At 39.4% G+C, this 26,476-nt stretch overlaps 1 protein-coding gene across 2 annotated transcripts in view; it reads left to right on the top strand.

The window, feature by feature from the left end:
* The window catches only part of plcb4b (phospholipase C, beta 4b), a 73,262-nt gene that overhangs the window by 2,565 nt on the left and 44,221 nt on the right, over window positions 1-26,476 (top strand). For both annotated transcript variants that reach the window (XM_030721370.1, XM_030721369.1), the window contains exons 2-3: window positions 1,262-1,307; window positions 20,429-20,495. The gene's annotated coding sequence lies outside the window, so the exon portion shown is untranslated. The remainder of the gene's footprint in view (window positions 1-1,261; window positions 1,308-20,428; window positions 20,496-26,476) is intronic.

Genomic DNA, 26,476 nt, shown 5'->3' with positions numbered 1-26,476 from the left:
AACTAATTCAGCTATCCGTCTGGACCCAGTGACTTGATTCATGCATGGAGTGGAGGGAATCTTCAGCCCAGGCGGAGGTACGCAGTCTTGCACTGTTATGCATTTGTAACTGCCTCATGAAGTGTTTATATATATTTCCAATGATGGATGTGGTTTGAGACCTCACAGTTGGTGCGACACCACTTGAAGATGTTCTCTAACTGAACAGGAGGACGCACAAGTATGATTTCCCTCCATTTATTGCAGATACACCTTAAGTACATTAAAACTGGCTAAACTGGGAAGACTTTGCTCACAAAGACAACTAAGTGTATTAAGTATATGTTCAGTACAGGAGGTCTGGGATTCAGTTCTGTTTAAAATTTAAAATTGGGCAGATTGAGAGTGCATAATGGTGTAATGTCAGTGAGCATCACTGAGAGATAAACTACATTTCAAGCTTTGGATGAAAAGACAAGGATGAAAATAAAACAACATCTTGAAGCAGGGGGCACATGCTGTATATGCTAAGGCTGGCATTGCTTCTGTAGTTTCCAGTTCACACACGACTGTGTTGTAGATATGAACATGATTAGACCGTGAAATGCGTGAAAGGCAGACATTACATTACGCTTTTGGGATGTTTGTATCTCTGTGGAGAGCCTGAGTGTAGCTGTGGGGTTTGGTCCGACTGGAGAAAAATCTCTTTTTCTCTGTTTTCTCACTGCGTTATTCTTGCCAAAATGATATCGATTTGCTCGAAGGTTGGAGGTTTATTCTAGCGGGACTGGATTTGGAATCCCTCCAGTGGTAGTTTACTGTATATCTTGATTGCCTGTTTCTGTGTTATTTTTCTTTAGACAGGCACACTCTCATTTATTCCTTCTTGTATTTATTTTGCATGAGAATTGTTTTCTTATTGACGAAATTATGCTCCTGCAAAGAGATCTTTGAATGTGGAAGTCCTGAAAGCCAGATGGATTAATAGACCACCAGACGAGCAGCGTGGCACACCAACTGACATGACTAGTGTTGTTGTAGTATGTTGAAAATATGTTGCGTCGCAGGGCTCAGCAAGTATGAACTTTGTTTTCCTTGGCAGGGGGAGTAGAGGGAAGCGGGCGCTCATCTCTGCATCTCCGTGTGTGGCTTTATCTCAGCTCCTGGCCTACCTATTATATAGCAAGGTTTTAGAACTCAGCCAAATAAGTCCATATTCAGGTCTTTGTGATTTATGAAATTCTCTCCCCTTCTAACCATATGTCCTTTTTTGTCTCTGCAGGCTGAGACATGAACTTCTCCCGCTGAAAATTATTGATGCTGAACTGGTGAGTTTTGGGGCTGCCAGTGATCACTGCAGCAACACACATTTATTTTTCTTGTGTTGCATGTTTTTCTTAGTTTGTTGTTACAGTACATTCTGCCTAAAAGCGCGGCTGGCTAATAAGACCCTGGGGCAAATGTTAAAAAGACACTACATGCAGAATTTAGTTTAACATAGGGTTCAGTAACACCTTTAATAGTAGTTCTTCTTTCCAGAGCATCTGCATCATGACTGCATATTTATAACTAAGATTGCAGTACATCGGTCAGTGTAATGTGAACCAAGCGATCAGTCGGTCAGTTGAGCTATACTTACTGTATACTGCGCAACTTACAAAGAGCTTTACAAGTGATTTACTAAACAGAGATATTAAAAAAAAGAACACAAACAGAAGCAATAAAAGATGGCTGAAAAGATGTTGAAACAAAAGGTAATACAAAAAATAAGAAACAGTATAATGTTAATTAAACAAAACAAAATAAAACAATGTTGGAAACTATTATTAATAACTAACTATTATTAATAATAGTTTTTTCTGTTTACTGCTAATAGACAGCGCCTGACAGATCACTTCTGCTAGGCACTTCTTTCTGATTCATAAACCAATTTAAAACACAACCTCGCCAGTCTACCTTAGAAGTTATGTAACCTTTATGTGTGTGATCTTGGAGCTCCAAGAAACTATTAAAACATCTCCAGTCAACAAGGAGGCCATCTGCGTTATCAGTTTTCACCACTGAGCCCTGATGGCCACCTGGATCTTATTTTGCTTTTTTGCCACTTTTTCTTTGAGGGCTCATTAGAGAATATGGGCACTTTTTTTTCCAGTATTTAACATTGCAACACATTGCACCAAGAGCTGGAAAGGATGGACATCTTATTGGATATGTACTGAGTGATGAAAGGAGGAGGGCTAATTTTTCACTGTATCTTTCATGAAAGAGTGATATACCACATTCACTGATCCACTGTCAGACATCGCTCTGTGATAAGCAGGTTGTGTGACTGAAGCTGCTTCTGTATGTTCCCTCATGCCAAGTTTGACACTTTAATGAAGCTGAAATGTGATTGGTGTCTATAAAAAATGTATTCATGATGTATTCTGCATTAACAATGTGTAGCATCAAAGCTGTCTGTTAGTTGTGCCTGATTCACGTTTGCGTTTATAGAGCAGAGAGGTCTGTGTCTCTAAGTTATTTAGTTGGCAAGAATCAAGTGATTATAACTTGACAATGAATGACTAAGAGGAAAAGAATAATATAATACTGTTGGTTGGAGCAGTTGTTTTAAAAACATATATCTTAGCATTAGTTTAGAAACATGTTTCTACCTTAATAGCTTGAATCTTACAGGTGTTTAACTTGCAGCTGTCCTATTTAGTATGTGTTACTATTCATCATGACTGTAAAGTGCAGTGGTACAGTGTATCCAGAGGGAAGAAACACTTTATAGTAAGCATTAGTAATAAATAATAAATTCATAGTAAACTTTAATACATAGTTATTTTAATGTTAACAAACCATTAAATTAGAATGTTTACTAATCATTAATAATGTTGTCGTTCCATTAGTTGGTAAAAACATGGATTATATGATTGACACACATTATTGCTGTTTTGTTGTAAAGTTTTGATTATTGACAGGGTTCTAGCCAGAAAAAAGATTCAGCCTGTTGTCCATTTGCGGTGGTGGGGTGAATTAGCATTAGCCTGCAAATGCTAATTAGCTTGCTAATGCTAAACGCTAAATGCCGTGCCAGCTTACTAATTCAGTGATGGTGAAGTTGGATAATTATGTATGTAATATTCTGTCATAATGGTTTGTCCTACGTATCATTGAAGGCACCTGAATATGATTGGACCGTGTGACTTGATGCCGCTTGGAAGTGTGGATTCCTCTAGTCTGTGTTATAATGCTCTGAAAAAGAAAAAAAAAAAAAGTGCTATGATGGTCTGAAAATAAGATGCACATGGGAATTTATATTTAGTAGGAAGCCCAAAATTGTTCTTGGAGCTGCCTTTTCCCTTTACTTCTCCCTCACTTTCACACTGGTTGCTATTTTGTCCCGCAAAATCAAGCGTGAACAAGACCGTTGCGAGATGGCGTGTTCAATTCAATTCAATTCAATTTTATTTATATAGCGCCAAATCACAACAAACTGTCGCCTCAAGGCGCTTTGTATTGTGGGTAAAGACCCTACAATAATACAGAGAAAACCCAACAGTCAAAACGACCCCCTATGAGCAGCACTTGGCGACAGTGGAAAGGAAAAACTCCCTTTTAACAGGAAGAAACCTCCAGCAGAACCAGGCTCAGGGAGGGGCAGTCATCTGCCGCGACCGGTTGGGCTGAGGGGAGAGAAAGACATGCTGTGGAAGAGAGCCAGAGATTAATATCAATTAATGATTAAATGCAGAGTGGAGTATAAACAAAGTAAATAAGGTAATTGAGAAGAAACAGTGCATTATGTGAACCCCCCAGCAGACTAGGCCTATAGCAGCATAACTAAGGGATGGTTCAGGGTCACCTGATCCAGCCCTAACTATAAGCTTTATCATAAAGGAAAGTTTTAAGCCTAATCTTAAAAATAGAGAGGGTGTCTGTCTCCCGAATCCAAGCTGGAAGCTGGTTCCACAGAAGAGGCGCCTGAAAGCTGAAGGCTCTGCCTCCCATTCTACTCTTAAATATCCTAGGAACCACAAGTAAGCCAGCAGTCTGAGAGCGAAGTGCTCTGTTGGGGTGATATGGTACTATGAGGTCTTTGAGATAAGATGGTGCCTGATTATTCAAGACCTTGTATGTGAGGAGAAGAATTTTAAATTCTATTCTAGATTTAACAGGGAGCCAATGAAGAGAAGCCAATATGGGAGAAATATGCTCTCTCTTTCTAGTCCCTGTCAGTACTCTAGCTGCAGCATTTTGGATCAGCTGATGGCTTTTCAGGAAGCTTTTAGGACAGCCTGATAATAATGAATTACAATAGTCCACCCTAGAAGTAATAAATGCATGAATTAGCTTTTCAGCATCAGTCTGAGAAAGGATGTTTCTAATTTTAGAAATATTGCGCAAATGCAAAAAAGCGGTCCTACATATTTGTTTAATATGTGCATTGAAGGACATATCCTGGTCAAAAATGACTCCAAGATTTCTCACAGTGTTAGTGGAGGCCAAAGTAATGCCATCCAGAGTAAGTATCTGCTTTGACACCATGTTTCTAAGATTTGTGGGGCCGAGTACAAGAATTTCAGTTTTATCTGAATTTAGAAGCAGGAAATTAGAGGTCATCCAGGCCTTAATATCTTTAAGACATTCCTGCAGTTTAACTAATTGATGTGTGTCATCTGGCTTCATTGATAGGTAAAGCTGAGTATCATCTGCATAACAATGAAAATTGATGCAGTGCTTTCTAATAATACTGCCTAAGGGAAGCATGTATAATGTAAATAAAATTGGTCCTAGCACAGAACCCTGTGGAACTCCATAATTAACCTTAGTGTGTGAAGAAGACTCCCCATTTACATGAACAAATTGGAGTCTATGAGATAAATATGATTCAAACCACTGCAGTGCAGTACCTTTAATACCTATAGCAAGCTCTAATCTGTGTAATAAAATGTTATGGTCAACAGTATCAAAAGCTGCACTGAGGTCCAACAGGACAAGTACAGAGATGAGTCCACTGTCAGAGGCTCTAAGAAGATCATTTGTAACCTTCACTAATGCTGTTTCTGTACTGTGATGAATTCTGAAACCTGACTGAAACTCTTCAAATAAACCGTTCCTCTGCAGATGATCAGTTAGCTGTGTGCACATTGTGAACAAAACTGACCATGCCCGGTGGTAGATTGTGAATTGCGGTGAAATAATACTGCGATCAAGCCAGAGGGGGAAAAAAAAATTTGTCTGGTATCGTCAACAGGGTGGCGTGTGCGGGGTCCGCTTGCTAATTGCAGTTAGGGGTGTGCGATATATATCGTCTACAATAATATCTTAATTACCATGTTAATGATGTGCAAGCTGATGTTATCAAGTATGCTACTGACTTTGAAAAAAACATCAATCAAAATGCCTCGATTCCACGTGTTCACTACTTCATGCTTTAGTATAGACTGCTGCACGTGCGCATTCAGAGTGCCCATACTGTGTGCTAGCATAGCTGCCTAAACAACACACGTAAAGCTGGAAATGAGTGAACACACTGCACCAGGGGAAGAAATTCAGACATCGCCAGCCTCGCAGTCTACCGCCTAAGATTTCATTCCTAGGCGAGGATCATCTTCACTTGCGTGGAGATGGTTTGGATTTGAAAAGACTGATATTGCTCAGAAGACAGCAGTTTGCAGACTTAAGAAAGCGGTTGCTGTTAAAGAAAGCAGTTGCTGTTAAAGATAGCTCGACAACTAACCTGGTCCATCATCTCCGAACAAACCACTGCACAGAGTATGAGGAATATGAAAAGTTTTGGGAGCCCGCTGTACAAGATGAACCTAAATCAGCTAAGGTGTCTGGCAAAACACACACTCAGCAAACTTTAGCCCCCCCCCCCCCCCCCCCCTTCCCCGTGACCCCGACTAGCAGGATAAAGAGGAAGAGGATGGATGTTAATATCCTTTAAGCCTTATATTTTACTAGCGGAGGGCAATTTCCGGCAGGTGCTGCTAATCAAATACACTTGATTAATGGATCATCAGCAAGTGTGAGCACCTCTATAAAAGCTGCTTTTATAGAGGTGCTCACATCTCAGACTCTACAACCCTCAGTTAGCATGTTAAATGCTAAAGTTCATGGCAGTACAGTTAGAAAAAGACAGAACAAGTGTGGTTTGTTTGGAAGGGTTGCCAGAAGAAAACTTCTTCCTAAAAAGAACATGGCAGCACAGCTTGGGTGTGCAAAGTTGCATCTGGATAAACCACAAGACTTCTGGAACCTTTGGATAAAATGGGTGTTGGAGGGGTGATGATTTTGGCTTGTTTTGCAGCCATAGGACCTTGTAGTCATTGACTTGATCATGAGCTCCTCTGTATTCCAAAGTATTCTAGAGTCAAATGTGAGGCCATCTGTCTGACAGCTAGAGCTTGGCTGAAACTGGGTCATCCAACAGGACAATGATCCCAGGCACAGCAGCAAATCTACAGCAGAATGGCTGAAAACGAAGAGAATCAAGGTGCTGCAAAGGCCAAGTCAAAGTCCAGACCACAGCCTGATTGAAATGCTGTGGAGGGACCTTAGAGAGCTGTGCATAAAGAAATGCCCGCAAACCTCACTGAGCTGAAGCAACGCTGTAAAGAAGAGTGGGCCAGAATTCCTCCACAACAATGTGAGACACTGATAAAGTCATACAAAAAACGATTACTTCAAGGTTCCAGAAGCTATTGAATCGTGGCACGTTTTTAATAGGATTCCACAGAGTCCTGTGAAGACTTTCTTTTTCATGTGACTGTATGCTAGGGAAACAGGGCATGTGCCATCTCCAAGTTCACAGTCTTGTGATTTACATACCTGCGTAATTATGGACTCTTTGAAACAAGTGTTATAAACATCAGTTACAGTCTTATAATTGGCATCCAAATAAAGTTTATAGATAACCTACGGAGTTTTTATCAACTGTGTACAAAGTATTATAAGCACTAGTTACAACCTTACAGTAACCTTCCAGAAAATGTTAATAGTTGTTTTACAGACCAATTTTTAATCTGCACTATCAATTTACCATTTATTAGCAACGGTTATTATAAAGTACTACCAAGAATTTATAAAAAAAAAAAATCCTATGGCAGTTAAGCTTCTAATTTAAATACACTGTACTGTATGTCTGTGTGCCCATGTACAGTGAAGTGCATGTGACTTTTCACACTAATAAGCTGTGAGTACTGACAAAAGCCCTGTTGACACCAGATTTTTTGGTGGTTGTTGAACCGACATTTATATGGTGCTTTCATAGTCATACTGCCCACTCAAAGGGCTTTAGACTGTAAGTCACATTTAACCATACATTCATACAATACTTTATTCTGTACAATTAAAGCACTTGATCTACCTCTCATCCATGGCCAATTTACAAGAAGAATATTTAGAATAAGGTCAGTGTTCAAACAGAAAACATCAAATTCTTCCAACAGTCATGCAGCAGCATTTCACTTTTGAGAAGCAGTGTCAGCGGCAGCAGAGTCAACACACCTAAACTCCCACTGCAAACATTTACACGGATCCCTGAAACTTTGTCCTAGCTTGCTGCATTTCGTTTATCGAAAATATGGATGTGACAGGCACCTGAGGCTGCACCCAGAGAGAGAAAATATTACTTTTAAATAGAATCCAGTAGCATAAAGAAAACAAGTCCTCTTAAATGGCCGTACCAAAATAGTTTCATAGAGGTGTAAACATGTCAAAGTACCTTTGTTTGGATATTAAAAGAAGCTGTAACCCTGCTTTTGTGCAAATCTAGTGTCTTTCAGGTTGTGCACTTGCTTAGAAAGCTTTCTAAGATACAACATGAAAGACTGTTATTGTGGATGTTCAGTGCTGCCGGCCCGTGCCACTGCTAAAAGGGTTAGTAAACCTCAGCGCCACCCTCTGCTCTTTGCTCTGATAAACCACTCAGCTCCACTCCCACAGTCTTAGCTTTATGTACAAGATAGCTGATCAAAAGTGGCCTCGACCCTCAATAATCCAGATGTTGTGGATTATAGAGATATGCAGGAGCCCTATTAGCTGCCTAAAGAAAGAGAAAGATCAATGATGAGAGAGAGAGAGAGCATGTCTTCACTACAAGGGTAAGTGTGGCTCGAGGGTGACTATAATGACGGGGGTATTCTCTGCAGACTCTCAGCCAGCAGCAGAGGGAAGGAGATGGGGGGGGTGGGGGGGTGGCGGCAGCGAGTGAAAGCAAAGCAGATAGCGAGCGAGACTCTTACTCTCACACCAACAGATGGAAGCTACAGTCATGAAGTCAATATTTACTCTTTCTTAATAAAAAATTGGCAGCATCGGCCTAGCTGATTCAGTAGCAGGCAGCAGGAGTATCTGAGTTTGTGTGAAAGAGGCTTTGAGGAATAAAAACACTTCAGTGATAATAACTGTAGCTCGGCTCCACGCGTAAGTCTAAAAATACGAGGGACGAACCCTCCCCTCTCTTTTGCTAAATGCACACATGCTTGCAATGCGCACATTCACTTTACCCGTGGCTCAATCCACTGTGGGGATACATGTGAACGCAATTTGCACTTCCAATTAAACTGTCGACCTTTGCTCCAGAATGCAAAACGTGATTCTGTGCCGTCCTCTCCTGGATAGCTATTATTAACAATCCCAGGCCCATAATAGAGAGAGCAAAGCTTTACAACACACTGATGAAGACCACTGAAGTCAGCAAAATTATCACATTTATCAACACTGTCAATATTTGAAGTGTATAATTAGCAGACATTTTACTTACTTATCGATTGAGCTTTTTATGGTTTATCTGTTTGTGTTGCAAATGGGGCGAACACAGGGAGGTCTTAAGTGCCTTCTTTAGGTCATTCACATTAAGACAGAGAGCTCTGTGAGTGAATGAGTTAAGATGCTGAAAACAGCAGAATACATTAGGCTAGGGTTAGCCCAGAGCATCCCGCCCAGCCTCTAACATGGCTTCAACGCATGACTCGCTGGTCTGATCAGATGACTTGATAAACAGCAGGAATGTTGCTTCTTCCTCTTGCTACAGCACTGCCCTTGTGTGTCTGGGAAAAGGGGGAGAATGTGTGTAGCTTTAATTATATTGCAGTGCTATAAAGATGTTCAGGTTGGGTTACGGATTATGTTTTTTGGCAAGTTTCCTGTAATGTAATGTCCTGTGGAATGATCAGAACATGACTGTGTGTGTGTGTGTGTGTGTGTGTGTGTGTGTGTGTGTGTGTGTGTGTGTGTGTGTGTGTGTGTGTGTGCGCGCCAGAGGGGTCTCTTTAGTCAGCCCACTACTCTACAAGATAACAATTATGTAACACAGCTGAGCTTATCATTTACCCTGCTCAGCTCAGTTGAAATGCAGAGCACAGTACATGGCACAATTGTCTCTACTTTGTTGTTGACTTGGATAATCTAATGGCTGCAGGGGAATTCCTGCTATATATGCAGACGTCCTTGAGTGAAACAGCATGAAGTCTTTAATATTGGCCTAATTTATGTCTTTCTTTGTTTATTGTTTTGAAAGATGAAGTGGATTTTAATGGCGTTTTTTGGGGCTTTCTTCTGAGTTTTTAACTCATAAAATGAGAAGTGCAAGGAGGGAAACAAACAGATTTTAGGCTGACTTTAAACACACGGTTTAATAGGCAAATAAATTTAGTTCCCTTCACATGGCTTTCCAAGCAATGCCAGAAATTTGTCAAAGTGCCTCATCCATTTTTCATCAGCCACTTCTTGGATGTTATTTAAACAAACCTTTGTCCTAAGCACATAAATCCTTTAGATGGCTATCATAACAAACGGTGGAAGCAATGTTAAGTTTAGAAAAGTGTCACAAAGCACATCATAAAAGGAGGAATGTAAATTTTCCAGTGACAAATGCTTAGAAACATTTTCCTGAAGTGACACTATTATAGCACATGGACTAGGGGAATTATATATACTGTATATATACTGGATGGGAAATCATATATTACATATTGCGTTCATATATATACTGTATACATATATATATGTATACAGTATATATAATATATATGGTTGTTCCAAGCACTTGCTGAATTCTGAAGGCATTTATTGGGGAAAACCATCTCTAGCAGCTTTAACATGTTTTGTCTCCGTGTCCCATTAATACTTAGGACTTCTGAGGGTTACCTGGTACATGCTTTGCATTATATAGTTATGTTCTTGTAAAAAGCAATGGAAAAGCATTACAGTACTGTGAAAATGTCTTGAGCCACCTTTCATTTCTTTATATATTGCTTCCAAGGAACCAGACATTTTTGGTAACTTTGTGAAGTGGTCTTGATCAGTAGTTCTCCAAAGTTCTTTCTTTGGACATTGGCTGCTTATTTACTCATTTTCAGTGCAGTCCTTGTACTTGACCATTTTCAGAGTAATATTTTGTTTGTTAAGCCACTTAACAGTGCCTTATCAATCATTTATGCATACATACATTTACTTGTAAAAACAACTTTGCAAAGAACTCATTTTAAATTGTATCTTTTGGCACTTTGCTGCAGAAACACATAAATTGTTCCCATTTCTTTAGTTTAATCTATGAAAAATGAAAGTCATAACACAGTTTGACAGGCATAAAATAATATTTTTGCACCAACAAGGTGATTCCTAAAGAGCTATTAGCTAAAAACATGACATATCTTGGCACGGTGTGCAGTTTGTCCTTAAAAAGAAGAAGTGGCAGGTTTTTAAAAAAAAAAAAAAAAAAAAAAAAAAAAAAGATCTATAGTAGATGAACAGTATCTGAAAGTCACATCCTTAAGAAAGAGGAAAATAAAATCCAACAGGTCCATTGCAGGTCTTTGACACAGGACCTGCAGTGGCAACAGGTCTTATGGAGTGAATAATCCAATTTTCAATTTTAATTTTTTTTTTTTTTTTATTTACAAATACACTACCAATGCAGTAAAAGTATACCTGATTAGAAGAACACACAGTGGAACACTATCAGTCATAGATTGACCTCCCCAGAGCCCAGACCCTAATGTTATTGAAGCAGAGTGGGATCATGTTGACAGGGAACAGAACAAAAGGCAGCCAACATCCAAAGAGGAGCTCTGAATGTCCTTCAAGAAGCCTGGAGAACTATTCCTGTAGACTACTTGAAGAAATGACAAGAAAGCTGCCTAAGAGAGTTCAGGCTGTGTTGAAGAATAAAGGTAATCTTTCAAGCTTCTTGGAATTGTGCAAACTCTGTATTTGCCTTATATCACGTATTTATGTTTATGTTTTCACTTATTTCCCATTTTCATAGCAAAATATAAAGAAATGAGGGGTCACACAGTACTGTAAATAAATAAAGTTGAAGAGGAATCAAATTTTAGAGGCTGGACACCAAAGAGGTGGTGTCTTACCAAATGTTAATTTTCCTTGGCTCCGTAAACACAGACAAGCTTCTTTTGTTTATGAAACTCCTGCTATTACTTAGTCAACTTGCCACAGTTTGATTAACAATGAGAAGAAAACTGTAGCACTGAAAGGGTTCATTGCAGCACTCAAAGGAATGATTACTTTCACCTAAGGCCTCGAATTAAAAGCCTCTTCCAGACATGCACCTCATTATGCAAATGTCATTTTATTTGTAATTTTTAGGTTCACTTAAGTCACTTTTCTGCAAAAGTAAAGATGGCAATCTAATGAAGTCAGATCCTATTAGACCAGTCTGTGAACATTTTATTTAATATTACACAATAATAATGTTACGATTTTAGGTTCTATTTGCAACCGAACACAAAATGGGTCAAACTGAAGTCTCTGTGTGTGCTTAGTTTAATCCTCTACTACAGCCCAAAAACCTGTGTTGTAGTTTGTACTATCAGCAGAAAATGACTGCAGATTTAATCAGATTTCATGCTACACACAGTATGAAGTGTTTCTGTTTGTTCTTTAATGAAAAATAATTATCTTTTGTTTTGTTGATGATTTTTGATGAATGAGCATAGTTCATTTCACCCTCTGTGGCAAATAATTTGCATTTCCTGTGTCTTCTTCACAGTAAAAGGCATCCAGTGTTGTGTCATTCAAGTGTTTTTAATATGAACTAGAAGCAGCTGGCTGGTTGATATTAGGAGTAATATAATACAGCCCTGATGCAGCTGTGTGAGAGGGAACAGTAAATGGTCAGGCTAATATCAGGGAGTTCAAATTAAAAACATTCATGGTGGATGACATGGATTCATCATTTCCTGTGAATGCTTTGTGTGTTAATAGGCAATATGAGTCCAACACTGTGGTTGGCAGACTCCACTGCTAACATGCAGAACAAATAAATGGAAGGGTAATGCACTTTGTAAAGTCAGAGGGACTTATTGTTTAAACAATATCCTCTGTTGCATAACACACAAATTAAAATCATTGGTCACTATTTTGGCCCTGCGCACCAGCCACTGCACTCTTGAAGCCATTTAAATGCAAAGGTTAGCAAATATAAAATGCTTTGTGGTTTGAGTTGTTACCGAAATGGTGCACCATATTTTCTGAATTCAACCCAATGAAAATGGAACCAATAATATATGGCAGATTGAAATATTCAGCTTTTCACACGCTGTTAGCAGAGCGTTACATTTTGTTATGTTTGGCTTGACTTGAAGCGTTTGGTACTGTAGCTCTTGTGAAAGAGTGTCAACTGTGAGTCACATATGATTGTCTCTGGGGAGCATTGATGGGAGTTTCACTGAGGTGGCCGGGAATGCTCAAATTTTTCCTGAAAAAGCAAAATCTAAATATATAAATTTATATAAATAAATAAATATGATTTGCTTTGCATTACAATCATGTGGAGAAACAAGCACCATTACTTTAATGCCGTGTGGGATTACATTGCAGGCATTTGCTGGTGATGGTGTGTCTACAACTGAAAATAGGTGCAAAGTTGTGAGCAAATACACGATAATCATAACCTACCACCACAGCCTGTTCTCCAAATTCTCGCTCTTTTTTTCACAGTATAGCCTTTTTGACGTACCAGATGTCAATCATTATGTGTCAATTGCTGCTTTGTGTGCATGTGTGTCCTTCTGCAAATATACATAGACTTGTATTTGTAGAGGAGCAATAATCAGCTGCCACTCTAGTGGCTCTCTCAGCCATGCTGACTTCAATGACCAAAGCATTCAACATATCTTAGCAACTAAGTCCAGCTAAGTCTGCTGCTTTGCTCATTGTAGTGGCACAACTTTGAAAATAAGAGCAAGGGAACTGCCCAGTCTATCGCAGATGTGATTAGGTTTGGCACAAAAAAGTAAAAATAGTATTAGTGATAGAAGTAAAAATAAAAAAATTTTCGAAATACTGTATGTCACCAAAAAAATACCTGGGCAAACATAAACATACATGGATGGAAATTAAGTCTAAGCATAACTTTCCTAACCATTTTGGTGTTTCAATTGCACAGTAACACAGTTTAGATGACTTGAAACTGGCCCTTTAGAAAACTCCTTCCAGGATGAAGACACTCAAAAATCCCATTGATATTGTTGAGGTGCTTTTAGGAAGAAAATTTTAAAAGATATAAATCAGACATTCACTTCCTGATCAGACCTTCTCCCTAACACATGGCTCTACAACTAATCAGCCAATCCTGTGCTTCCTTTTTACACCTGCATGAGTATACCCTCTGTTTATGAAGGATATGCGTTTTGGTACGGGCAGAAAACAAAAACACTCCACACACTGTGGAGAGAGATTGTTTTTATTTTAGAAGGATGGTTTACAGTGAAGATGTATTATATAGCATTAGATGGATGAATGCAGTGTTATAGATTCTGGGTCTGAAACTTAATCCCTACAGTATTTCATGTCATACTAGCACAAATTATGCTATGACCTATTAGCTGAGGTTGAATGGTTTCCTACTATTGGTCCATGCTAATAAAATCTACTAATTAGCCTGCACAATGGCGGAAGGGGAGAAGTGCTCTCGGTTTGTGTCTGATGTGAGCAGAGAGACTCTAGACCTAATTTTTTTCTTGTTAAAGACAGTCGTCCATCATTCTCCAAGGAAAAGCAAGTGATATTCTCACCGTGTTGTCTCTGACTCACTAAGCAGAAAAATTCTCCCGCTCACCTTTTCTCTCTGCCTGGATTTTACTCTCTCTGGCTGCCTCACACTCTTTGGCCCTCAGGGAGCTGGCTTCTGACAGCATCATACAGAAGAGACAAAATTGAAAAGTCAAAGTGTATGTGAAATGTTTTGGTGCTTGTGCAGCTATCTCTTTGTCTACTTGCCTTTCTCCCTTCCTCCATTGTTCTCTGCTGCTCGTAGGATGCCTCTCTTTTTGTCTTTAAATCCTATTTCAATTTTACCCACGTTCTATTGTGAAGACAATAAAAAAAAAAGGAGTGATGTTTCAAGGTATTTTCTCAATTCATGCTTGTGTTGGTCTTTTGGTTGGATGGACATATTGGAAAAAAACAATACAAAAAAACCCCCAAACTCATAAATACTTGAGAGAGCTTCCAGCCTCACTGCTGGCATGATTCATTTTGTTTACACTGATGTGTTAGCAGGAATTGAACCTATGTTCCAATGAATGGTGCCAGTATTGAGTTCAAGTCTTTATATTTTAACACCTCCTACTCTACATTAGAAGTGCCTGTACCCAAAAATTTCAAAGGTTGTCGAGTGTAACACATTCACTGAAGAGGTCGCCTGGTACTATCACTAAAATGGGTGTAGCATTTTGGTGGCATCAAATTAAGTTGCGTTGGAGTTTTGACTTTTTAAAGCTGGTTCAGCAATATCAGTGTTTACTGAGTCATTGTTACACAACTGTTGTTTGCATGAAAATTTGCTTTTTAAATTAGACAGTTAAGTAAAAATTTCAATTTTTGCTAATGTATCACTGACTTTGTGATGGAAAGAAGAAAACTTAAGCCTTTTTTTTTAGTTTTTTTCACAGTTTTGCAGCTGTTTGCAAGTTTGTCACTAAATGTAATTTAATAAAGTGTTAGGCATATAAAAATGTTAGCCTGGTGTATATGAGGTTCATACCAATGATGTTGAATGGTACACTGTAAAGCTTCACTGTCACTATGTTGAAGTTATTTAAATGGGACCTATTTTTAATTAGTATGGTAATGTAAAGCTAAAGGTCCTACTTAAAGATTCTTGTGGACTGTTTCAGCAGCTGCAGATCATGCAAAAGGTGAACAAAAATGTTTTAGAGCAACCACAAAAGAGCAAAGGTGAGAAGAGGCACAAACACTGTGGCCTAATGTGGATGCTTCTATTTGTGCACTTCCATGTATGTACTTCTTTGTGTAGTGTATTCATTTCAACAGGTGTTCTCATGGGAAATTTGCCCATGATTGTAATACTAAGGTTGATACTTTGTGAAAAATTATAAATTGTCCAGCCTCTAACCACAAGTCTTGAGTTACGCACTTTGAAATTTCAAACCAGAAATAAGAGATACTTAGTAACTCCAAATTTTGAGATAACAACTTGAAATGTCGAATTAGCTCTGCCTGCCAGTTTTTGCATTTTTTTTTCCCAGTGGTGGAAACAAACTTTTATGGACTTGTGACTTGCTAGCCTTACCTGGCATCGAACCTTGTTGTCATTTGTTATTTAAAGGACTTCCATATAAGACTTTGTGACAGTTGTAGGTTTCTTTGATGCTGCATTTTTCTGCTCTTTTTAAACTTAATCTCACTGCAGTATGTGCGTTATTTTTCTATTTTTAGTTTTTAATGGCAGTCAATAAACACCTTTTAGGTGCATTATCGCCTCCTTCTGGCTTCTGGCTGTAGTAGTCCATTACATAGCATCAGACACCTGTAGAAACAATGGATATACAGTATATCTTAACATAGTATAGATAAAATAATTTATTAACTATTCAAAAAGCATGCCCATCCCTGCTAATCTTCCAGCATTTCACACTCTACCTTTTCATAGTTACGACTAGACCATCCACATATTTGTAGTGCAGCTCAATTTATGCACAAAATAGCAAATGCAAGTCCAGAAATATGGGATTCTAGACACAGCAAAAGTCTAACACCACTGTGACAAGCTGCCAACATTTTAATAGTAGTATAAACTTTTTTCTTTTTGCATTTTTAGCCACAGCAGCTTTTATTGACAGTGGAGAGAGAGACAGGAAATGGGGGAAAGATACAGGGGAAGACACGCAGGCAAATTGACAACAGGCCGGGACGCGAACCCGCGCCGCCTGCACCGCAATGCGGCATGTGTATGTGGTCGCCGGCTTCACCACTAAGCCACCCAGGTGCCCCGGCAGTATAAACTTTAAAAAAAACTACTAACAGACTCATGTTTGTAACTGAGTTATTTTCAGCAACTTGAAACGGGGATGGAGTAACTTCCAGGAGTCTCAACTGGAATCCTTGCAGTGGCATAAAGACATACCCCCCACCTCCCCAATGAAACTAAAAAATGTCCTTTTTTAAGCTTTGGCCTGTATGCAGACAAATGATATTTAATGTCTTAATTTGTGAATAGAGATGAAGGGGATAAAAGTCACCTGTCAGCTCTTTTCCCATTGACCAACGAGTTCCTGATGGGACCTTCCTAATTGCTTTACAGACACTAGACTGGTATCAGTTTTGATAATGAAATTGTATTATATAAAACATCAGTTTTTTTTTTTTTTTTAGTGTCAGTGTTTGTCAAGTTTTCTGTCCCTCAGTTTTCATTCTGGTATCCCTCCGTCAGTCCTCTGAGGAACCCCACCATCATGTGTGACGCAGCTGCACAAAAAAAAAAACAGGGGAAGAGTTTTTCTCAGAGTGCTCCTTTGGTCAGTAGGAGAGTGGATGTTATTTAATGTCCCTTCAGGGTGACTCACAACATAGCTGACTTCAGGGGCCAAGTGAGAGTTATCATCTCAATTCCCTGACAGGTGCTGCTCATGGCAGCAAAGCAGCCAACAGTGTGTCCCACAGAGCATTGCGCGTCAGCCTTTGGGTTGGGTCGATTTCCTGAGGCGGGGACATATGTTGTTAGCACTTGAACTGTCATTCTCTTCACTTCTAATCCAGTTCATGACAGGCATTTTGGTGGCTTGAATGTGTAGATGTTTTTGTATTATTTTCAGATTAGGCTATTTCAGGTAACGCAGATAATGTCATTTCCCCTGCCAAATCCCATCTTGCGATACCTGTGGGATTGGGTGCGTAGTTGGCAATGTTGTCGTTTTAATCAGCACCCCTGTGCGCTTCCCCTGTAGAGCTGTCATTTGTTGAGTGATGGTTGTACAGCTGTCACTGTTTATACCATTTAAATCCTGTGACAGGCAGGGGAGAGATTACCAGCCTCTTACCTGTTGCTTTAATCAAAGGAATGATTACTGCACTGCTGGATGTTACTTGGAATAGCGCCTACTAAAAATACACACATACTGCATGTGTGTTCACACACATGCACAGAGAGAAGAGATGTAGCAAGAAAAAGCTATCTTTTGTTTGATATTGTGTATTCATGACTGAACTCTAGTAGCTGTGCTGTGGCTGGAGTTTCCATGGTAGCACCATTCAGTTCCAGTTTGTTAGCTTTGTGTGCTGAAAGTGTAAAATATCAATATGTCCACTCAGCAGCAGCAGCATTGCCTATTTTCTTTTTATTGTTAGTAGTAGTAGCAGCATTGGCAGTATTTTACATGATTTCCTAGTCCAGGTTATTCTTATTTTGATGGGTGAAAGATGCCTGGTGAAACAGTAGGAACCAAGCATTATTAAACTTTTCTTTTTATAGTGCTCTTACTAAAATGCTTATTAGAACATAAATATTGGTGTCTGTACGTGTATCATGGCTTTTTTGATGCAGAGTGTACCCGGTGATGCTCTACCCTGGCTGAAGAGGCCTGTGAACAGCTCTTGTGCAGTGAGTCCACTTGACATGTGGAATATTTGATGCACATAAGTTGCGACTGTGGGAGAGGCCCATTCACATGAAGAGCGGGAGAGAGGGATCAGAGGGAGATGACTCAAAATAGATGGTGTGGGATCAATAACAAGCTCAGTAGTAAAATCCAACTGATGCTAGGATTTAAAATTTTCCTCAGTAAAAATTTTATACATCTGTAGAGTGAGGTCCATAATTAGTTGCACAAAGATCCAACTTTTGAAGCTTCCATACACCTCCACATGGATTTTAATTAAAAAAACAATAAGAGATTGAAGTGCAGAGTTTCAGCTTTAATTCAGTGGGTTTAACAAATATTTTGCCTTAGTTTTTTAGGAATTACAGAGATTTTTCTACGCAGTTCACCATTTTCAGAGGCTCAAAAGCAGTTAAACAGTGGACTGACAAGCAGTTTCATGGCCAGGTGACGCCGGTTCACTTATTATTTCATGACAAATAAAGCACACATAATATCTAAAGTTGGCTAAAAGTGTTGACTTTGTATTCTATAGTTTTTCACTGCAATTATTGAAAATTAATTAACTGTAATTTTAAATTTGAGGCCAAAAGAGATGTCAGTGCAAGTGGAGGAGGCCTGTATTAGGCTGAAAAACAAAAATAAACCTATCAGAGAGCTAGCATAACCTTTAGCAGCAGCCACGTCAACAGTCTGGTACTTTCTTAAAAAGAAGGAATGGACTGGCTAGCTAAGCAGCACCAAAAAGCCCGAAAAACCAGAAAAGACAACAGAGTGCATGATACAGATGTCCATGGTTAAGAAAAACACACACAACATCTAACCAAGTCAATACTTTTGAGGAGGTAGGCATATCATTTTCAAAGTCTACAATCAATGTATTTACAATGTAAATACAGAGGATTTACAACAATGTGCATACCACTGGTTACATTCAAGAACAGGAAGGCCAGATTAGAATTTACCAGAAAACATCTGAAAAAACCTCCACAGTTATGAAAAAAAGACTTTGGGGAGATGAAACCAAGATTAACTTGAACCAGAATGACTGGAAGAGAAAACAATGGAGAATGAAAGGAACAGCTCATGAAATACCACATCATCTGTCAACCTTGGTGGAGGTGATGTTATGGGTATGTATGGCTGCCAGCTGAATAAGGTCACTAGTGTTTATTGATGACGTGACTGCTGATAGAAGCAGCAGGGTGAATTGTGAAGTGTACAGAGTTATACTCTCTGCTCAGATTCAGCCAAATGCTGCCAAACTGTACAGGCAGCTCTTCACAGTGTAAATGGATAATTATCCAAAGCGAACTGCAAAAGCAACCCAAGAGTTTCTCAAGGCAAAGAAATGGGGATATCCTTCAATGGTCTAGTCAGTCACTTGATCAATAGAGCATACTTTTGAGTTATTAAATACAAATCTGAATGCAGAAAGATCCCCAAACATGCAGCAACTGAAGGTAACGGCAATCAAGGCCTAGCAGATCATCTCAAGGGAGAAAACACAGCATTTGGTGATGTCCGTGGGTTCTACACTTCAGGCAGTGACTGACTGCAAAGAATTTTTATCCAAGTAATAAAAACAATCCTTACATTTAAAATTATGTTAGTTTGTCCAATTTATTTGGACTGCAAATGCAGTATTTTTGTTAAGCCCCTTGTTTAACACTGGAAGTCACAAGAAGCCAGTCACAAAGTACATTCTTTGTTGGGCTTTCAAAAATGTCAACATTAACAAATAATCATAATCCCAGATGTAAATACAATCTGAAGAGCAGCAACTTTCCCTCACTTTACTTGTTGAAATGTAGCTTGTACTGTCTACACTTATGTAGCAAAGTTTATCTTGCAAAGTGATTGTATAAAGAAACCATTACTGGCCTGTTCCTGTTCTAGAGCTGTGATGATGATATGAGAGACACAAGCAGAATCACAGTCACTCCTAAGTACAGGAAATGATAAGGAATTTTTCTTCTCTTCAGTGCAGACATGAGATATAAGATGCCTTGCCAAGAGGAGGATTATCCTGCTTTCCATCTATAGTTTGGTTCTTGTTTTGCTTATTCCCATTTCCTCTCTGTCTGTACCTTGTGACACAATCTGTACTTTACATTTACATTTTAAGGTTTTAGCAGACTCTGCTTTATTTTCACTGACATACCTGCCTCTCAAAAGCTACAGCAGAGCAGATGTGGAGGTGGTGCCGTTTGTCTAATTTGCCAGCTCATTTCCACCAATCTCTCTGACAGAGGCAGCCTTTCTTACGGGAAGCGCCTTCCATTAAAAGTTTATTTAGCAGAAGCCAGAGGAATGATTAAAATTCTGCACTTGCCAAATAGGATAAGGAACATTAATGGGGAGGTAGTGATTACACCCTAGTGTGCGTTGTGTGTGTGTGTGTATGATTGTGTAGGAACATGCTCGTGTACATCTGTTTTGTGTCAGTGTCTCCCCCCTGAAGGCATCACAATCATCTGTAATATGACTGTAAGTGTACGAGATGAAGCTGAATAATGAAGTTAGCACATATCTGCAAATTGCACTTAATTTCTTTTCTCTCTCCCTCTCCGTTTGCTTTTTTCTCTTTCTAGAGTGGTCCACTGCTATCTTCCAGTGTTTCCCCTCCCCTCAGTTTTCTGTCTCCCTGTCTGTCACCTGGTAAGTACACTCAGATTCACCTCCCACATTTACAGTACAGAGACTTCCAGTATTTTTTCATCCCTTTATGTAATCATCAGCTCCCTCACCGGCTTGAGCTACAAATTGCTGTAACCTTTGCAAAACAGAGCATCATTTCTTGTTAATGTACATATTTATGGCACATGACAGCATGGTAGGTATACAATATACATACTTCTGATGAGAATATATAGTAGTCCTTTGTTTTGTTTTTTTTACAGTCCAGGATCAACCTAACAGAGCGTACTTAATGATGTGATTATACTGAGCCAGAAATCTGTGTGATTAATGACCAACTCAATAAATGAAACACGAGCAAATTATGTGCCGGAATAGGGAAAAACAATAAGTCCTTAACTGATATTTCACATAATCCTCCCAAAAATTTGGATAGATTTTGAAGTGTCACAGAAGAGTGCCTCAACTCACATTATGACACAAATAGCCACACACCTGGTATTTTACATGTACACCAAAGAAAAAACAACATAGTGCAGCAGATAACTGAAACAATTGTTCAAAAGTGGATACAAGCACCAAAATTTGTATTTTTGTCTCTTTGGAGCCATTAATTTGAAAATCCCAGTAGCCACATGGACTTTCAAAATCCAAATGGTTCCAATTTGACAACATTTCAAATGTTTTACTACAGAATTTTATGACATTACATTTCAGAGGCTTTACTCTTACTTTCTTTTTAATGCTTTTGGCTATAAGTAAGTCAGATTTATAATTTAAAAACTTCTTAAGAGCTTCTTTGTTTCAAGTAAAACTCAGACTGTTACATTTAACATTCATCCTGTGACAGTTTATTCTTGCGTGATGAGTTCCATGTATTTGATGCATGAAGACTCCCTTACCCTTAGTTCATCTCTCTCATGCTGGCAGACCGTGTCATCAGTATTTTTCACAGGCTAACACAGAGAGACAGATAATTTACTGTTAACATACACCAACTGTTAGCTGGTCACTGTAGAATCACCACTTGACCTGACAAGCGTGTCTTTGGACAGGTTCAGAATTGAAACCTTCTTGCTGCAAGGTGACTGATGCAGCACTGTGCTGCCCTGCTATTTGTTAGGTTGGCTAACTTATGCAACTAATCTAACTACACTATCAAGTTCATAAGGATAGTTAGTGTTCTACTCCCTTCATGGTAAATGGACTGCAACTTTTATAGTGCTTTTTTACTCTTCCCTAACACTCAGAGCAGTTTTTGCACTGCAGGCTGCACCCATGAAAACACCACACCACAAACGACAAACTTTCCGGGGACCACAGGAGAGAATTGGGTAACCAGGAGATGTAACTGAAGAAAAAATAGTATTACTTGTATTACTACACCTCACACATATTAGCAAATTATAAACAGTGACATTCTCACAAAATTCCAGCTGACTAATTGTGATGTTGTAGTTGGTCTCTGGGTGCTGCACTGTGGCTGTTTCTGATACTTCGGATAATTTCTTATCTTTACAGTAGCTTTATATTTTTATAGGAGTGCAGATATTAAAATGTATTACATCAGATATATGTTTAATTATTGAGAAAACATAATTACACATACTTTCAAATAAAGATAATAAAAATATGTCTTAGTCTTCAATATAAACCAACTGTTGGTACGCACTGATGTGCAAGAATAGGATAAGCAAGGAGTAATTTTCTTTCACCCACCAAGGCAGGAATTGCAGCATATTCTTTCTGTTGCAATAATCAGTAAAAATTCCCTTTGTGTTCAGCACCTGTTGAATCTGAATGTGGGAACAGACTCATATGAATACCAGCACTCACTGATAAGTATTTTCCTTCGTTTTTATTGTATAGCAAGACAAACACTGAGCGAACAGATCGGTAATGTTTACAAGGAGCTCCAGTGTCTTTCTGTATTCATGTTACTGAGTAAAATGAGAAGACATTTTAAAATTAGTGTATAGCTTAATATTAAACAGACAATTCAGTGGGAGCTTTTTGAACGTAGCCAGGAAAGCATCGACAGAAGTCAACTTTAATTTAGAATTCCCAGTTATCTCTTATCACCAGTTAAAGCGTTTGTTTACTAGAATCGAGGGACTCTGTGGATGTTTTTATGGCTGTGCTTATATGTGTGGCTGGAGCTTTTAATGAAGGGGGTAGATGGTCTGTGTTTAGAGATGTGTGCTCTCTTGGTAATGCCTCGGGGGTTGGAAGGGTTGGGTGGGCTAGTGAGTCCCCGTGTCTCTAAAAATACCCTCTGGGATCCCATTCAGAGGCAGAAATGTGCCTATTTGCGTGTGTGTGTGCATGACGCTGCTGCAGCCAGGCAAGCTAGAGGCTATTACTGGCCAGCAGGGTTGCTATGGCGACCAGTCGTGTCAGAGAGGAGCAACATCTGTGGGGTGTTTGTTTGTCGAGACAGGTTTTCCTCTTTCTGTCCCTCGTCTTTCTCTTTTTCTTTTTTTTTTCTCCCCTTTCAGTTACCACCAAGGAAAGACTAACGCCGCCTTACGTTCTAAAGGTTCATGCAAAAGTCTCCGTCACTCATTAGTGCTTTCAAACACTGGTAAACATGACACTCGAATGTTGAGCTGATTTAAAAGCTCACAGTAGACCCTTGGGTTGTCAGTCAACAGGGACTTGGGGACTTTTTCACTGGGTTCACGCCAGTGGAAAGCTCACATTCTGGGGAAGCATTTAACCCCTGCTCCTTCATGCTGCCTCTCGCCTCAGCTCCCCTCTCTATATGGACATGTTCTATTTCCACAGCTCCTTTCTCCTGGCTCCCTCATCGGCAGCTCAGCGGGGCACAAATTCTCTTTTAATAGGTACATATTTGGGCAAAGGAGAAGTCCCATATTTGTGAGCAACCTATTCGCCCACCTCCCCCTTCTTTCTATCCAGTTCTCCCTGTCTTGAGTCTTCAAAAACTTCTGTTTATTACACATTTTCTCTCTTGGTTAGCCTTAATTTTTCTGTCCTCTACAATGGAGCACAATAAGGAAAGTGGGTGGAGGGTGTGCATCTTTGGCAAACAGATGTGACAGTGCACTTCTCAAATTCAATTTGTTCTTTCGAGCATCCATTAATTTAGAGCATTTTAATCCCGTTAAGGTCTCGGGTTCAGTATAGTGCTGTTTCACAGCAGTACTGGAAACAGGTTTTAATGTTTATTATGAATCTAAGATGCTTGAGTTTATCTGAGCACATTTGAATCTTTTTCAGAGATGCTGCTCAAGCATTTCTAATAGTTCAACCAGAAAATTATGTACGTGTGTGTATCCTCAGTAATCTTGACCATATTTGGGGAAACCTGGCCTTGAAGAGCCCTCTTCTTGTGTGTGTGACAGGGCAAAGCGAACCTTCGACCTCTTAATCTGGTCTAAATGAGACCCTCACACAAACATACACACATGTGCGCGCGCACACGCACACACACACACACACACACACACACACGCACACACATATACGCAGCACAGCTGCGCGGTGAGTTTGTGATGTAACAGTCATTTTTGGAATAATGTGGTATTTTCACTCTGCAAGCGTCCCTCTGCAAAGGCCAGTTACCTAACATTCATCCCCAAATTAACAGGCTCCTGCCTCCATCACCTCAGAGTGATACAGCAATCCATTTACGCCAAGATTAGACTAAGCTGTGTTTCATTCTGGTTGTGTCCCCAAATGCCTCCAGTTGTATTATAATATGGATATCATCCCCAAAGTACCTCTTCAGTGATAACTAATTCAATTAGCGGCTGACACTGCTCTATATTAATATGAACCCAATATTTGTGTTCAAACAAAAACGTTCTGAGTGTTACTTCCAGCAGCACATTGTATGAAAGGTAGTCATTAGAACTATGGCATTTTAATTACATTTTAAATGTTTTGTCTATGTTTCCACAGTAATTACTTTTTTAAATTAAATGCATAGTCTTGTCTCTCTAATGCCAGTATATACTAGTATATTTCTATTATTAACCAGACACGGATACCATCTCTTCACCTCTTGAAAGATAGTCTTTTCCATATTCCATTTGGGGGTTCAGTTTCACATATTCATCACTCTGCAAAGACCGAGGATTTCTTGTTATATTTTTAGACTCCATTTCCATCATAGCACTTTTCCTACACAAAGCTTCTTAAAAACATCACTGAAATACGGATCGCCCTTCCTGCATTGCCTCAGTTGTTAGTCTGGTATTGTTTTGCTCTCTTATAATTTGTCTTCTTCAATTAATGTCCTTGTTAAATTTCTTGTGCACCGGTTACAGCAGACAAAATAATACGTGAGACTCATATTCTGTCTATATAGGGAAGTGAGTGTCCAGCGAGTCGCGTCTCATTCTTAAGGTTGGATTAAGTGTGCTAATGTGTCAGCCAAGCCCCTCTTCCTCAATGCATTCAGGGAACTCCCTGACACACAAACACATATACATGGACGCACATAGACAAACAAAAAGTACTCTAAATGTGATTAAGATTCCTGATAACCCCGGGGCCAGCCCTCACCCCTCTCTCAATTCCTTTCCTCCTTTCTGCTCTTTATTTCCCTTTGAGAGGTCTTAGTGTTCCTTCAGTGAGGGTAGTCATAGGCCCTGAGGTCAACAGACTCTGGTTCTCCTTTTCTCTCACACACAAAACACACACTAATATCCACACAAAGGCTTTAGGCTGTCATTTATGAGGTGGATGCTATGTCCATTAGGATGTGTTAATTTTTCATGTAAGTTGGTTGGCAGAGGGTGGATATGGATGACTATATATAGAACTTTATCTGTCTGCTTTGAGTATGAACAACAGTGGAAAGTGAGCTGATGAAGGCTTTCTCACTGTGAGTGAGAGCCTACTGCTTGTATTTGTTGTGGGAAAGTCTTGTTATTGTGTGCGTGCGTGTGTGCGTGCATGCTCTGTAGGACCACAGTTGGGTGTTGTATTCAGTGTGTGTGACTGAAAGACAGCCAGTTTCCATCACAGGCTGAAGTCTGATTATGTAACCCGGGACTGAGAAGCATGAGTGAGCAGGGTGATCCTCAACTATAAAAGGCAAAGAAGATGGGTAGAAGAGGGTCATTTGGTGCGGAAAAAGACATTCTTCCCTTCAACAGCATAATACTTCTTTAGCTACAGTCCCAGAGAAACAAATGTTGATTACAGTTTTTTATATGCACTGCCCAAGAAAAGCATACATCAGTAATCTGACACTAGAGAGTTAATTTCTTCTCTCATTCACATGCAGTCTCAGTGGCCCTCACCAGTTTTGTTTTCTTCACAAAGATTGAGGTGATAAGATAGCATTACCTTGGAACTCTCAACTGGAGCAACACAGCTAGCTGGAATCAAAGTGTAATTCACAGAATATTATTATAATGATAATGACGGGCTCATTAGAATTGGCAGGTTGAACCTGTTTAGAGTGCCTGAATCTTTTTAAAAAGATATCAATACTTGGTGCCAGCATATCCATAATCATCTCCCAAATGGAAGCAATGCGACATATGATAGAGATATCAATATTTTCCCTATTAATAATAAATGTACAGTTTTCTCAAAATTAGTTGTTATTACCACAGTGAATGTCTATGAACAACATTGGCTTAAAATTGACATCAGTTTGAGCTTTTTACCCTATCTGAACTATTCAGTTCAGTTTATATAGTGCCAAATGACAACACCAGTCACCTCCAGGTGCTTTATATTGTAAAGACCCTAAAATATCAGAGAGAAACCCCAGCAATCAGACGGCCCCAGATGAGCAAGCACTTGGCAACAGTGGGAAGGAAAAACTCCCTTTTTTCCATAGTTCATTGTGATGACAGTGTTTTACTTCTGGGAGCTACCTCGGAGACCAGCACAGTCCACTGATTGTAACACAGGAGCAGTGGCTGAGTGTCAGCCGTATATCTTGTTTAAGAGCATCCTGTATCTATAGCTGTAATTCGGTGGCAGCAGTTCTTGTCTTAATGATGAGTCTGGGGATG

The sequence above is a fragment of the Archocentrus centrarchus genome, chromosome 24 (genome assembly GCF_007364275.1).
Source record: "Archocentrus centrarchus isolate MPI-CPG fArcCen1 chromosome 24, fArcCen1, whole genome shotgun sequence".
Taxonomy (NCBI): domain Eukaryota; kingdom Metazoa; phylum Chordata; class Actinopteri; order Cichliformes; family Cichlidae; genus Archocentrus; species Archocentrus centrarchus.
The sequence above is the reverse complement of the archived record's forward strand: the minus strand, read 5'-3'. Positions and strand labels throughout refer to the sequence as shown.